The 17,134-nt window shown below is 42.5% G+C and overlaps 1 protein-coding gene across 1 annotated transcript in view; it reads right to left on the minus strand.

Moving 5' to 3' along the window:
* The window catches only part of Zfp407 (zinc finger protein 407), a 395,146-nt gene extending 378,278 nt beyond the window's left edge, over positions 1 to 16,868 (minus strand). Inside the window, 1 exon segment of the mRNA NM_001427664.1 lies at positions 16,801 to 16,868. The gene's annotated coding sequence lies outside the window, so the exon portion shown is untranslated.
* Between the last annotated feature and the right edge of the window lie 266 nt (positions 16,869 to 17,134).

A 17,134-nucleotide genomic window follows, 5' to 3' on the forward strand; every position in this document is an offset into this window, starting at 1 on the left:
TTTACATTTATCGCTCCTACTACCAAAAATGAGATCTGGTATCCATTATGACTAAAAACTTCACTACATCGAAAGTTACTAAAGAAGCACCTAACAAACTGATGGGGTAGGACTACTTTAGGTTTCAGAGTCACATCAAGGAAATATCTTACTGTATCCTGAAAACAGACCATTGCAGATGGAAGCACTCTGCCTCTGGAATCTACTGAGCCAACAGCTCACCTCAGAAGGTTAGCATACCCAGACTGGGGGAGCCGTGCATGTGGGGAACACAGGTCACAGTGTCTGAGAAGGTCAGACATAACCCATCGGTTACTGTCACTACACAATCAACTTTGAACTGGAAAGCAGTTAGTACTGCAGCTGGAAAGCACTCAAGCTCGGGGAACGCAGAGCCACTTACTTGTTCAGCACACAGCCTGTGTAAGACTGCCACCTAAATATATACAGCCTGTGTAAGACTGCCACCTATATATATACAGCCTGTGTAAGACTACAACCTATATATATACAGCCTGTGTAAGACTACCACCTATATATATACAGCCTGTGTAAGACTACCACCTATATATATACAGCCTGTGTAAGACTACCACCTATATATATACAGCCTGTGTAAGACTACCACCTATATATATACAGCCTGTGTAAGACTGTCACCTATATATATACAGCCTGTGTAAGACTACCACCTATATATATACAGCCTGTGTAAGACTGCCACCTATATATATACAGCCTGTGTAAGACTACCACCTATATATATACAGCCTGTGTAAGACTACCACCTATATATATACAGCCTGTGTAAGACTACCACCTATATATATACAGCCTGTGTAAGACTACCACCTATATATATACAGCCTGTGTAAGACTACCACCTATATATATACAGCCTGTGTAAGACTACCACCAATATATATACAGCCTGTGTACGACTACCACCTATATATATACAGCCTGTGTAAGACTACCACCTATATATACACAGCCTGTGTAAGACTACCACCTATATATATACAGCCTGTGTAAGACTACCACCTATATATATACAGCCTGTGTAAGACTACCACCAATATATATACAGCCTGTGTAAGACTACCACCAATATATATACAGCCTGTGTAAGACTACCACCTATATATACACAGCCTGTGTAAGACTGCCACCTATATATATACAGCCTGTGTAAGACTGCCACCTATATATATACAGCCTGTGTAAGACTACCACCTATATATATATACAGCCTGTGTAAGACTACCACCTATATATATACAGCCTGTGTAAGACTACCACCTATATATATACAGCCTGTGTAAGACTACCACCTATATATATACAGCCTGTGTAAGACTACCACCTATATATATACAGCCTGTGTAAGACTGCCACCTATATATATACAGCCTGTGTAAGACTACCACCTATATATATACAGCCTGTGTAAGACTACCACCTATATATATACAGCCTGTGTAAGACTACCACCTATATATATACAGCCTGTGTAAGACTACCACCAATATATATACAGCCTGTGTAAGACTGCCACCTATATATATACAGCCTGTGTAAGACTGCCACCTATATATATACAGCCTGTGTAAGACTACCACCAATATACATGCAGGCTGTGTAAGACTACCACCTATATATATACAGCCTGTGTAAGACTACCACCTATATATATACAGCCTGTGTAAGACTACCACCTATATATATACAGCCTGTGTAAGACTGCCACCTATATATATACAGCCTGTGTAAGACTGCCACCTATATATATACAGCCTGTGTAAGACTGCCACCTATATATATACAGCCTGTGTAAGACTGCCACCTATATATATACAGCCTGTGTAAGACTGCCACCTATATATATACAGCCTGTGTAAGACTGCCACCTATATATATACAGCCTGTGTAAGACTGCCACCTATATATATACAGCCTGTGTAAGACTGCCACCTATATATATACAGCCTGTGTAAGACTGCCACCTATATATATACAGCCTGTGTAAGACTGCCACCTATATATATACAGCCTGTGTAAGACTGCCACCTATATATATACAGCCTGTGTAAGACTGCCACCTATATATATACAGCCTGTGTAAGACTGCCACCTATATATATACAGCCTGTGTAAGACTGCCACCTATATATATACAGCCTGTGTAAGACTGCCACCTATATATATACAGCCTGTGTAAGACTACCACCTATATATATACAGCCTGTGTAAGACTACCACCTATATATATACAGCCTGTGTAAGACTGCCACCAATATATATACAGCCTGTGTAAGACTACCACCTATATATATACAGCCTGTGTAAGACTGTCACCTATATATATACAGCCTGTGTAAGACTACCACCTATATATATACAGCCTGTGTAAGACTACCACCTATATATATACAGCCTGTGTAAGACTACCGCCAATATATATACAGCCTGTGTAAGACTACCACCTATATATATACAGCCTGTGTAAGACTACCGCCAATATACATGCAGGCTGTGTAAGACTGCCACCTATATATATACAGCCTGTGTAAGACTACCACCTATATATATACAGCCTGTGTAAGACTGCCACCTATATATATACAGCCTGTGTAAGACTACCACCAATATATATACAGCCTGTGTAAGACTACCGCCAATATACATGCAGGCTGTGTAAGACTACCACCTATATATATACAGCCTGTGTAAGACTACCACCTATATATATACAGGCTGTGTAAGACTACCACCAATATATCAGGCATGCCATTTCTAGCTCTGGAGGAAGAGAGGGGGGAAAAGGAGGGGGAGGAGGAGAAGGAAGAGGAGGTGAGGAGACAATGATGAGGACCACTCCAGAGTTGGAAAGATGGATCAAGGACCCAAGTTCAGTTCCTAGCACCCACATCACCTAACTCCAACTCCAAGGAATCCAAGGCTTCTATCCTCTGCATAGACCTTTGTTGAACAAACCCACATTCAGACACACCTACATATACCTAATATAATAAATCTTCGAAGAACGCTCTCCGGACAGAGTCTAAGAACATAAAAAGATAAGCAGGCTAGAACTGCATCCTCCCATGCCTAGGAATCAGAAGAGACTAGACTCCCACCCAAATTAAATCAGAATTTACTTTTATTCCAGAGGAAAACCATGCAAATATTTCAATATCTAACTCAATTTTGCCTGCAAGTTAAAAATTCAAACGTGTTTAATGCTTAGACTAGAATGAAAACATTAATACCATCATCTGAGATTCCCATCCTTAGACCACGCTCACGGAGATGCGCTGGCCACAGTACAGTCACATGGTAAGTGGCTACTATACAGGACAGTCACAGGGTAAGTGGCTACTATACAGTACAGTCACAGGGTAAGTGGCTACTATACAGCTGGCTCATCCCTCACACCTGCCCTTTGTTAAAACTTTCACATCTAAAGTGCTACTTTCTAAATACATTAAAACAATCCAGTCCTTAAATTAACTTTAGGACAACTCTGTATCTGTTATGTCTGACAAATACGTTTCACACAGAAAAATTCTCCACAAAAAGTTAAAATTCAATTTATCCTTTTAAAGGCAATTTTAAAATCAATACTTTGGTAGTATTTCCATCTAATTTTTAAGAAAAAAATTATTGGATCAGAAATAAAAGGGATAAGGTAAAGGTGTGATGACTCTTGAGTAAAAAAAAAAAAATGAGAAAAACTCAATGTCGTTAAAATCACGTTACCAGTGTGTCCAGTGTGTGTCTCGTGTGTTAAAATCACACGTTACCAGTGTGTCCAGTGTGTCTCGTGTGTTAAAAATCACACGTTACCAGTGTGTCCAGTGTGTCTCGTGTGCTAAAATCACACGTTACCAGTGTGTCCAGTGTGTCTTCTGGTATCTGAAAAGGTTGCTTTATTATCAGTGTAACTAATCACAATGAAACCATCAACTAAAGACATTATAATGAATTTTCTTTATAGCTACAGAGAAATGGGATTTGCTGTTTCACATCATCTAGAACAGGCTGTATAAATTCTTCTTCCTATTTATTATAAAATATAACTTCATCTATAAAATCAGTCATGAAATATTAAAACTGAAACAACAGAATTTATGCCCTTTACTTAATTTAGTTTAAACGGTCTATTCACTAAAAACAGGGGTGGGGAGGTTAGATGTGATGGAGCCCCGCTTTTCTCATTAAGTGTTTCCATTAGACCCTAGACTTTCAAGAATTTATAATGCAGGCACTTAGAAAAATCATTCCAAGAAAAAAGTTAGACTATGTTCCTTAAATTCTCCCTTCTTCTCTTTCAAAAGCAAGAAGATGAAAATACCACGTGTGAATGCTGAGGAAAGTGGAAGCCGTGGCAGTACAAAAAATTAAAGAATCGTTACAGTGAGAGTTTTAACACTCATGAGGGAGAACACGACGCTACAAAGAGAAGCCTTTGCTTTTATCTCAACTGGGCAGGTCAGCAGGAAGACACAAGGCAGTGAGACTAAGATTCCGAAACCCCATCAAAAGTCCCGTGTCAACGTGGGCTACTGCGCACTCAGACACGACATTCTTAGTAATAGATTGTGTTTCTAATTGAAGCAGAAAAAAAGAAAAATGGGATCTTGAAAATATAAATCTGAGGAGCTGTAGCAAATACCAAAGCGACAAAAGGAAGGAAGAAGGAGCGTAACACTGCGGTGTCGGACCTGTCAGGTCTGTTGGAAGAGATGGAGCACAAAGAACGGCAGGAAAGACCAGAACTACTCATTTGGGAAGAAATCTGGAAAACACTGTAATTCCAGATGTCAATAAGCTAACACACCATATAAAACTATCAAGTCTCAAGACATTTGGAATATAAATTATTAGGTACCAAAGATCTAAGTGTTAAGAAAGTATATTTAGAAAGTAGAAAACCTTTAGCATTAAATTTTTAAATGAATATAGTTCTACTCAAGTCCATTTATATAATAAGGTTAATTTTTTTCCTCTCAGTTGTGAAATTATAGGTAATTCTTTTCTCCAAATCCTGGCATTTTTTCCATACTTTCCAAAATATCCTTTAGGAAAGGAGTTGGCTAAGTGTGAAGTTTAAGAAAAGAAGTTACTTCCCACTATTGAGTTACAGGAAATGATGACTGCTATCAAAGGGAAGAGGGCACACTGGAAACGCACACCTGCAACACTGCTGCTCAGATGAAACTCCGAATGCAAACACCACAAATACAAGAGGTCAGGGAACATAATTACAGTCAGATGTTTCAGATCTCAGCCTGGTCAAACAGCAAGAACACCAAACCCTCACTAACACAGCAACCTATGGCTCCCAGGATCTCATATTAAACCTACAAGAGAGAAAGTTGGTGTTGGCTGGAGGAGAACCAGTAACACCTCATGAGCACACTAGGTGCCCATTCTCCACTTAACAGGGCCAGGATGACTCCAGGACTGGCCATGATGAATCTGTAATACATTTTGTCAAAATGAAGGAAGATGCTTTAAAAGAAAGATATTAGGAAAACATAGAAGCAAGAGTAAGCACTATCGGGGCTGGGGATTTAGCTCAGTGGTAGAGCGCTTACCTAGGAAGCGCAAGGCCCTGGGTTCGGTCCCCAGCTCCGAAAAAAAGAACCAAAAAAAAAAAAAAAAAGAGTAAGCACTATGGACTTGTTAAAAATCTGAGTGAACAATGAATTTCAATGACTTGACAATGGAATGATGGATGGATGGATGGATGGATGGATGGATGGATGGATGGATGGATGGACAGATGATGGACCAATGGATGAACCGACGGATGAAAAGATGGGTAAGTGGACTGAGAGATAAGAGAGATGTAGTAAAGGTAAAATGGAAGGCAAGTGGGTCTATAGGTCAGCTCCCTTTCAGATACAGGTACAACAGCCAAACACAAAGGAGTGCCACAAGGAGAAAGTTATGTTAACAAAAAGTGTATCAGACAAGATTCATCAATAGAACTAAGCCTGAAAAATATTTATATGGAACACAATGTGTGCATGATGTTTAAACTGTCTGTCCATATACCACTGATTAGTTCCAAGGTAAGAAAATAAAATACAATTTAGTAATTGTAAAGTAGGAAAATAAATGGCACTATCTTGGCTGGGTGAAAACAACCAACAAGCACAGCCCCAGGAGTCTTTAGTTTAAAGAAAAAAAAATGGTGAGAAGGCCTACCGGCCTCAAAAGCTCAATGTCATGAAAGAGAGTATGGAAGGAGGCTAAGGAGATAAGAAGGCTAGATACAGAATCTGAAGAATAAATGCTGTGCTGGCAATGTAATAAAGACGTTTTCATGTCAACTCACAATAGTCAATGTACATTTACAAAACTCACAGGACTACTGCAGTAATATAAAAGGGCATCTCCATTAGATTGTTTGTGGTTTGGCTTGGCTTTTTTGAGGCACGGTCTTATTATGTAGGTGTAGCTAGCCAGGAACTCATAGAGACCCTCCTGCTTCTGCCTCTCAAAATGCTGGTATTAAAGGAAAGCAACATCTTGCCCAGTTAAGGCTATATCTGTTCTTAAGAGGTTATCAACTGAGTGTTCCTGAGCAAAGGGTTATAACACATACATATGTGGGGCTGTTTTTAGACATATAGAGGAGGAGGAGCATGTGTCTATGAAGACTAGATGTCTAGGAAAAAAACAAATTGAGAAAACAAGAGGGCAGGGTAAGGGATGCCAACTCCGTGACACAGGATTTGTCTAACATGTACAAGGCTGGATTTTATCTCCAACAGAACAAAGCAGGGGAGGGAGTGCAAACCGACAACAGATACATAAGTTACATAAACAGGTATCCTAGAAATTTTTCTGGGTTTATTTTCACATCTTTCTATTAAATTTAGAATAGCTCTTAAACAAAAACTAAAATGTAGAGGAATTTTAATCCAGCAACACAGCTGCTCTGGCAAGGGATCACATCCAAAGACCTTCTAAGTTTGTGTGCTATGGCTGGAATGCAGACACACCTTAGTACACACCTTTAATAAACCCCAAAAGAGAAGGTAAAGTTAGTTTGTAGAATAAGGCGGCCGTGTTTGAAGGCAATGTCTAATTGAGTGGCGAATCAGAAAAGGATTTGACAGAATTAGTCAAGAGACAGAATATGCTCAATCCTCACAAGAAGAGGAAAAAAGGTGACTTAGGAGAGCAGGGGAAGGGGGAGAGAGCAAGAGAGCGAGTGAGCGAGAGCACAGTCAGTTGAGTTTAATGCAGTGGAGCTGAGTCAGCTCACAGTGGACTACAGTTGACTGAGTTCTACTCAGTCAGAGAAGTGGAGTTGAGTTTTAGTTTGTAAGTTGATACAGTTCCCTGCAGGTCAGAGGTGGGCAGTTTTAGCAGGATAATTTTAGAGAGACAGATTACAGGTGAAGACAAACGAGAAAATGAGAAGGAGCCAGAAGATTAGAACTAATTGCCAGAGTTAGTTTGAGGCCAAGCAGAGCAATTCGGAAGCCAAGAAAAGCCAGGTTGATTTAGTCAACTTGGAAAGGGGTTTGGGCCAGAATATCTGAGTTGGACTAGCCAGTCGGAGCTCAGAGAGAACTAGAAAGGGTAAGTTTATTCAGCAGTAAGCCTCTGAGACGACACATCTGGCAGATAAGTTACTTTTACATTAAGAAATGAGAATGGGAGAACAGAGTGACTTTGTATGTGGCTTACATAGCTCTCCACAACGTCACCAACATCGTCGTCTTGCCTTTGAAGGCACCATCACATACCACACACATAAAAAGCAAAATAACACTTAAAAAAAAAAAACTCCAATTGATACTATAGATGCTTTTAGAGGAAAAGAGTAAGCATTAACTTATACCAATCAAAAGGACTGAAAGACTAAAATTGGAAGAATGGAAACGACACCAGTCAGTTCTCACAGTAAAGAGAACACTTTAGGACCACCCTAGTTTGGTTCCTAGCACCCACGGTGCAAACAGACCTTTATCTGGATGTGTTGTGCTTTTGTCTTCTAGTATCAATACCAGCCCATCCTTTACAAGCATAGCTAGTGAAAAAAGGTATGAATTCCACAGAGAGATTCAGAGTTGAGAAGCTTTTTCTGTCTGTAGCAGAAAAGAATCCTTTCAAAGGATTCTCTGCCGGGTTCTTAGGAGCTTTACTCAGGAACTACTGAGCTGCCCTAACTCATCAGAAAAAGAAAGAGAAAGACAGACAGGCTGGCAGGCAGGCAGGCAGACAGATAGACAGAATGAGAATACATTTAATGTTTAAGAACTGGACCCTAGAATTGTAAAGGAGAAGTATGTTGAGGGTAAGGGCCAATCAAAAAACATAATGAACATATTTATACAAAACTACCACACAGGTCTCCAAAGATACTTGTCAGAACCACAATTTGCCATACAAAATTTCTTCCAATGCCACACTTTTAGCAAGCATTGTCCTAGTGTCACAATAAATACATAAAAGATACCAGATCCTGTTTCTGAAGGTTCTTAATGAAAACCACTTGATCTCATTTTAGAAAGACTGTCATTCCTATTTCCTTCCTTCGATGACCTAAAATTTCTAAGCTATTTTTAAAACTGCATTACCATCCTACTTTAAATTCTAATGGTCTTATAATTATACTTTAAATTAACATGCACTCCTTTAACTGATATTCTTCATTGAAAAATAACTGATCCAATATACTTCAAATTCTGCCCCATAAGTCACAATCAGCAGAAACAATTAATGAACTGTGTACTTCCAAAGAAGCGGTTCTTACTGTTTCCAGATTTCAACCACAGTTCCAGCTATAGTTATCAGGGTTCTCTCTACACAACAATTAGTAACTGAACAGCATGCTGAGCTTGAGTTACTCTTGCTGATTAAACCACTGCCACTTAGCCTGAATTCCTCTTTCCTTACCATGCTTCTAATCACCTTACCTAGCTTCATTTAAAAATATTTTTACCAAAAAAAAAAAAAAAAAAGCACTGTCTAAGAGGAAACCAAAGAGAAGCACAAACATCAAACATGCTGCAAAGCACTCAAAATTAGAGCATGGGGACCATGTAGCTTTCACAAATATCCATAAAACAAGAAGAGCCTGAGTACCTAAAACACTGCTGTTTCTAAGGCCCAAAATATACCCACATGTACCACATGTACTCTACATATGCCTAGAAGGGATCACCTGTCATCACTTACTGTGTCTTAAATGCAGAAAACTCTGTCCTGGAAGGTCTCTCATGGTCTGTCACCATTTGATAAGGGACTAAGTCTGTCAGAAACTATAACATCCCCTAATTGCAAATGCTTGACACATCTCAAGATTTTGACAATTTTAGCACTTTGGTTATCAAACAAAAACAGTAGTGCTACTTGGTTCTGAAGTGCACGTACGTGACTTGACACACAGAGCTATCAAAATCAAAGGGGAAAACTGGCAAGTATGATTTCCCAAATATGGCCCCTTCTCTCAACAAACTGTCTTCACAAAAGTAGAGTAACCCAAGCTATAGGGAATGACATTAGCTACCACTTTCCAACGAGCCAGAAAAGTTGGGGAAGTCTGTCATCTACTACAATGATAAAGACACGTGTTGCTCTGAAAACAAACCCACAGAGGTAAAGAGTAACTTGGAAGGAACGAAGAACATCCCTCAGCAGTCTTCCTGTGGACTCATTCACTCCTATCTTGACCCTCCTTTGGTTTGGTTTGTCTGTTTATCTGTGCATCATTTTTTCCCTTTAATCCTGCATGGCACTGAACAGCTGGGTTGCTTGCCCCCTTATCACCAGGCCCATAGGCAAATTGTGCTTTAGGCAATGGTACTGAAGCTTGCTGCCAGAGGGTCCCCATGTGGAAAATCAGTTACTCAGTAGCACATCAACTTGGCAGTAATGTGCTCAGGCCAGTGCCTGAAACAGTAAGTGCTAAGGAAAACCAACCATCAAAATCATCTAAACCGGCTTTCCTGACAGCACTTAGGAGTCAGGATCTCTCACACTTCAAGATCACAGCTTCATCGCCAGCTCACCTTTCTCATGTAAACTTCAAACAGTACCCTCAGACAGGCATGCACTCAGAAATCTTCTAAGAGCTGAAGCACAGGCCAACTTAAGAAGGAATGTGTTACAACTGAGTCCTTCCATGTAGACCCTCTGTCCCCACTTTGCTCTTACTACAAAGTGTAACTCACTAACTTGACTCATTTTGTCTTTGGTTTTTTGGTGTTTCCTTTATTGCTGAGTATGGATCCCATGCCTTGCATATGCTAGCCAAGCACAGCCCAGAAAGCTAACTGATTTTCATTATGTCTGTACTCTTATCGGTAATGCAACTCTGTTCTGTGTTTCTGAACTTTAAAGGTTAGGACGGGGAAGAACACAATGTTCAGTCTTCTACATTTACTTTGTTTCCCCTCTGTATTTGTTTTTGTTTCTTTAGTTTGAAAGAGGGTCTTCCTTCTTTGACAAAGTTACCAAGGTAGTTAACTGTGGCTAGTCTCAAACCTGAGATGATCCCTCAGCCTCCAGAGCAACTGGGATTATCGCCTGCACAACACACCAGACTAGGGCTTTCCTTGAGCTCTTGTCTCCAGGCACTCAGGTAAATTTCCCTGGGGCAATGTTTTTCAAACATTACCATAACAGGGTTTAATGGCCCAAGCCTTTAGCCCAGCACTGGGATACAAGCAGATAGAGAGTTCTGTGAGTTTGGGGTCAGCCTGGTCTACATAGAAAGTTCCAGGCCAGTCAGGGCTACCTAGTAAGATCCTGTCAAATAAATGAATGAATGAATGAATGAATGAATGAATGGCATCAACTCTCCAGGAATGTTGGCAAACAACAGCAAAGACTACTAGCAGCAACACTCTGGTGGTGCATGCGGGATTTCAAGTTCAAGGTCAGTCAAGGCTACAAGACAAGATATTATCTACAAACACAACAAAGCTCGGAGAATTAATGGATCAGAGTGCACACAGCCCCCATCCCTATCAATTCACACTCCCACTCCTTGTCTTACTGTAGTAAGTATTCTGCTTTCTGCCCTCCCAACAATATTTTCAGGCCTTTTACATTGTTGCCAACCTAATGTACAAATTACACACCAGGGGCTGGAGATGGCTCAGCAGTTAAGAGCACTAGCTGTTCTTCCAGAGGTCCTTAGTTCAATTCCCAGCACCCACACTGTGGCTCACAACCATCTGTAATGGGATCTGATGCCCTCCTCTGGCATGCACCATATATACACGCACAATATTCATACATAAATTTTTTTCAAAAAATGATACGTTTGTTCTTCCTAACTGATACTAACTTAACATTTCTACATTCATATTTCCTGTGGTGGCTAGTGGGAGAAGGAAGCGAATGGGCATGCATGTGCAGAGGTTAGACAGCAACGTGGAAGTCAGTTCTCACTTTCCACCTTTTCGGCTACTGGGTTGTTTTCCTGGCTAGCCCGCCTGCAAGCTTCCTAGCAGTCCTCCTGTCTGCAGTTCACCTCGCTGTAGTACTGGGAATACAGACGTGCACCAACTTATCACATAGGCTCATCACGCTTCAGCAGATACCTTTTTCACCCGCCATTTCCCTAGTTCTGGTTTCCTATTCTTACTGACATGATAGTTCTATGTCAGCCCATCCAGACAGTTTCAGCTTTTTGTCAGTAATGTGTACTGACACATTCAATTGTCTGGTCATTTCTGGATGGGTCTGCTTCACATTCCATCATCCACATTAACACTATCAAACATACGCCTGTCCCTTGTACCTTCTGTGATTAAGAATCTCAGTCCTATAACTATTGCTCTGGATGATCTTCTAAACACTTAAAAAAGTTTCACCTTCAATATTCAAGTCTTTTATTATCCTGTACATGACTGTTTCTAATTACATAAAGACATCCCATAATTAAGTTCCTACTTGTTCATAACCACACGTATAAACAACTATAATTTTAAGGTATAAAGTAGTCTAAGTGAGCCTGAAAGTCTCTTGACAATTTGAGCCCTGCTTCTGACCACTGTATTTCCTATGGCTCTGCTCAGCTACCCTAACAGTCTCCTAGAATATCCTGTCCTCGGAGGGTACTGTGGACTCCACAAGGCTCCTTCCTAACTCCTCCATAAACTGAACCTACCTCCTCTCGGGCTTTACCATATTTTATGATAACAAGATTATAGACTCTCTGGGAGTAAAATGTCTACAATCAGACACCTAAGGACTTATACAGTTAAAAACAAAGTTAACTGTTGGAGGAGTAAAGTCCAATGTTGTGGAAATCAATGTGCTGGCTTAGTGACTACAGAGGCTTTGTAGTCACTGCCTTGACCGGAATCCCAGCAACACCATTTAAGAGTTGCATAGCATTGCACAAACTGCTTACCCTAAATTGACTACACCATAGTTGATAAAGTGTAGTACACAGCTCAGAGGATATGTTGATGACTAAAAAGTTTATATAAACTAAGAGCTCAAAACATTGTTGTTTTCATTGAATTGTTTTTTGCTATATTTTATTACTCCTTAATACCAAGTCTTTCAGAGTACCAAGTATACCAAGTAATATCAAGTATTTCAGAAACTTCTAATTCTCTGAGGCACACGAGACCCAAATTATTAAAAAGTAACATTACATGAGAAAATAATCATGTGCGTAAAAGCGATAATACTAAAAAGGAGACTTAAAGCCTCCTGTTGGGGACCATCCATGTCCACCCTCCCTAGGATTCCTCCTACCAAGCCACATGTAGGAAAATTCCGGATGTCACTATAGGAAGCTGTAAATCTCTTCATACTTTGATATGGCCTTCAACGACAGTCTCCTCTGCAGCTCTGTGTGGCTGTACTATAGGGAGTTAGTTAAACGGAGCTGGTAGAAGCACACTCTAATTGCAATAGTGACACAGTGGAGTTGTAGGATAACAAACAAGGCTTCACCAAAAGAAACCTTTAATAAAGGTACTATATACACATAAGACATGGGCTGTGTCATATTTGAATCTGGGATGTCCCCACATGCTCGGTTTTTACCTCTTGGTGCCAGCCGGTAGCCACATTTTGAAACTTGTAAATCCTTTAGGAAGTAGAGACTATTGGGCAAAAAGAGCACCAGGAGCAGGCCTTTCAGGGTTATACCTTTGAGTGCAACCTATTTTCTCTGTTTCCTGGTCGGCAGCACATGCCCATACTGCCACAAACTCTACCACACTGCCTCACTCTATAGGGGCTGTGCCTGAGCTCCACCACAGTGCCTCACTCTATAGGGGCTGTGCCTGAGCTCCACCACACTGCCTCACTCTATAGGGGCTGTGCAGTGAGCTCCACCACAGTGCCTTACTCTATAGGGGCTGTGCCTGAGCTCCACCACAGTGCCTCACTCTATAGGGGCTGTGCCTGAGCTCCACCACAGTGCCTCACTCTATAGGGGCTGTGCCTGAGCTCCACCACAGTGCCTCACTCTATAGGGGCTGTGCCTGAGCTCCACCACAGTGCCTTACTCTATAGGGGCTGTGCCTGAGCTCCACCACAGTGCCTTACTCTATAGGGGCTCTGCCTGAGCTCCACCATGTTGTCTTTCCTTTCAGCTCCCTGAAACAAGAGCTAATAAACTTCTCCCCTGGGGGTTCTGTCAGGTATTTTAGTCACAGCCAATGCAAAAGGAATACAAAAAATTATCTAGACTGTTACATACACAGAGTAACAGGCAGTTGTCTTCAGACATTTAAAGACCGGATGTTAATAGAAATGCAGGGAGTAAAGACTTCATTGGTGACCTTCCAGAGGGACCATGTACCCTATGGGTATTAGACTGGAGGACATTCTTGTTACGTTCTGGCCAACAACCTCCTGTAGTTTGCCTGTGTTCTGAAAAATATGAGCAATGCTCAATTCAAAAGTAATGAACTAACTTATATTTAGGGAAGATTTCAAAACATCACAGCATACTTTTAACCTGATTTACATTAAGGACCAAAAAAAAAAAAAAAAAAAAAAAAAAACAGAGCACAGGGATTTGAAAAACAGGCAATCGGGGCTGGGGATTTAGCTCAGTGGTAAAGCGCTTACCTAGGAAGCGCAAGGCCCTGGGTTCGGTCCCCAGCTCCGAAAAAAAAGAAAAAAAAAAAAAAAAAAAAAAACCAAAAAAAAAAAAAAAAAAAAAAACAGGCAATCTAGCTAAGAGAGGGGTAAGAACACCTTTCAAGTTGTGGACAAAACAAGGATAGAAAACACTGTAATTATTAAAAGAGATCAACACCATTAAAGAGAAGCAGGACAAGGTTCACTGTGACTGTCCACAGTGGTACAACTCCAAGGAAGAAGTATGAGGCATGGCCTTGTTGGAAGACATATGTAACTTTAATTTTTTCAAAGCCTACTTTTAATGAGGGTTTCCAAATGTTTTAAGCTCTCTTCTAGTCTGCCACCTACTGGGGGTGGTAGAAGAGAAAGGATATGGGACAGTGGAGCTGTTTAGAAAAAGAAATGGTTCATTTGAGCATCTTCCATCTGTGCTGTCTGGCAATCCATAGTTTAGTTCACAGGTCAGTAATGGCAGCTCAATCCACTGGTAAACACTTCATGGGTGCACCAGTAGAGTTAGTTCGGCAGTCTCCAGATAGTAGTAGCGGTGGCACGACCTAGCAGCAAGGGCCAGGCCTCAGCCAAATCAGCACAAGTCAGTAGGAGAGAACAGCAGGAATGACAGAAGTTCTCTGCAGTGCCTCTCTCAGCAAAAACGAAGACTCGAGACCAAGAACCGTTTAGCTATGTAAGCAAGTCAAGCTTAGCCTTAGTCACTGCCTAGTGGGCCTATTTATACCCTCCAAGCATCATGTGTCCTCCACAGGTCTGTCTCAGCGGACATAATCTGTTAACCATCCTGGGTGCAAGGAAGTAAGACAAACTGGCACATTTGTGGAGTTTCTCTCATGGAGTCCTAACAAATGGAGTTCAACTACGAAATGTGAGGTGTGCCATTACATGTATGTGTGTCATTAGTGAAGAATCCTTCATCACATGTCCTTTCACGTGCTTGTTTAGCAGAACCTCCTTTCACCTGTGTCTGCTTCGGCTAAACATTCCTTCACGAGTCTGCCTTAGCAAAACACCATCTAACACAACTGATTTCCAAAGAACTTTTAAGTTGCCACTTCAGAGGTGTGTCACTGCAGATAGGCTTTGAGGTTTCAAAACACCTTAAAATAGCTGTCTCTAAACCAGATCTCAAAACCATCTTTTCCAGCACCTAGAATGATGGCTGGCACAAACAGGAGTGCTGCTTTCGAAGTGGAGACACTGCTTTAGTACCAAATTCACTCTGTGCTACCCTGCAACTTTTCTACAAATCCAAAAAATGAAAAAATAAAAAGTTTAAAAAATGCCTTCTCAATAAAAATAATTTTAATGGAATCAGTGTTGTAAACTATTATTACACCTGTTATAGCAGAGAGTTTGTACAGAGTTTGGCAACACAATCTAGTGCTGATATAGTATTTCTCTGAGGACAAGGTTGTGCACTCAAGAGTTCTTGGGTGTCAACTGTAGTGATGGGTTTTGACTGACTTAAAGTCCTATTTGTAACAAGACTTAGGACTAAACATTTGAATGTGGACATTAATTTTGTTCGAGTTATTTAACGGATGTTTGTACATTGAGAGTAACTACTACTAAACAAGGCCGCCTTGCTTTATGAACTATGCAGAGTATGTGCAGCTAACAGGAGATCTTCGAATCTTTTCTAAGCAGTATTTTGTTTCCAAATGGTCTGCCATCCCACTAATTAGGTACATACTGTGCCTAGCCCTGTCAAGTATATGCTAAAAAGTTATAACTCGTGTGTGTGTGTGTGTGTGTGTGTGTGTGTGTGTGTGTGTGTGTGTAGTGGTGTGCTCACAGATTCCAGCGTGTGTTTGTGTGTGTTTGTGTTAGTGGTGTGCTCACAGATTCCAGCTCCAAGGGGTCCTCCTATTCCAGAACTCTTCCAAGAAACCGGCCATTCAAAACTCAACACAACCAACAGGGGTCAGCAGCTACTGCTCCCAACGCCCAGCAAGGTGATCAGACAGAGGGAAGCACCGCCACCCCATGCTCCTGAGGACGCAGAGGTAAGTGGGAAGGGGCGCGCTGCCCACTGCCAGGCTGCCCACTGCCAGGCTGCCCAGTGTCGATCACCGCAGCGGCCAGAGTCTCCCCACAGTGGCGTAGAACAGGAACCTCCCTTTCCGTCATGGCTCCCTGTCACCAGCATGGCGTAACGGAAGAAGCGCGAGTGGCAGCGGCTTAGGCAGGGGAACGGATTGCACAGAAGCGGACGGCCCGGAGCCTCTGAGGGAAGCCAGTCCCTCGGAGCGGACGCGGGGCAGCGCTACGGTTTCGGAAGCGTGTTCCCTCGGGACGAAGAGGAGAACGGCCAGATCTCGGAGCCGAGGACTGCGTGGAGACTCTGAGCAAGGTTGTCAACGCGCCAGGCAAGGGCAAACCCGTGCCCGAGAGGCCGGAGAGGGCGCGAGGCCGCCGCAGCGCCGACTGCTGCAGCGCGGGGCGGAGGGCGCCGGGGCAGCGGGACGTGCGCCGCCGACAGGCGAGGGCGTGGGTCCCGGCGTGCGGCGGGGCGGCGTCGGGCCCGGCGGGGAGGGGCGGAGGCGGGGGAGGGGGCGGGAGCGCTGCCGGCCCGCGGGTTCCGGACGCCTCGCCACCCGCCCGGGCCCGCAGGCCGCCGCCCCCGGACCCCGAGCGGACGCCGGACCATCCCCGCCCCCAGACTCCCCGCCCCGCCGGAGAATAACTCACCTGTTTGTCGTGGAAATCGCTCCTGCTCGGCCCTCTGACTGACTCCTCCGGCTCACCGTCTTCCCTCTGGGAGGAAGAGGCGGGACTTCCTGTCTCTCCGTTGAGCGACTTCCGGCGGTTCCCAGGGCGACTACGCTGGATGGAGCACGGAACACCATAACCGAAAAACAAAGATTTCACAATTGCCTTGGCTAAAGACCTAAATTCACGTTCTCTGTTTTTCCTCGAATGGCCGGCGGCTCTGCGTGTCGATTTGTTTTCAACCCATCGGTACTTTCCGGAAGTTCCTAGGGAGAAAACAGGAAGTTCCACCCTCCCTGCTGGAAGGGAAACG

The sequence above is a fragment of the Rattus norvegicus genome, chromosome 18 (assembly GCF_021556685.1).
Source record: "Rattus norvegicus strain SHRSP/BbbUtx chromosome 18, alternate assembly SHRSP_T2T, whole genome shotgun sequence".
Taxonomy (NCBI): Eukaryota; Metazoa; Chordata; class Mammalia; order Rodentia; family Muridae; genus Rattus; species Rattus norvegicus.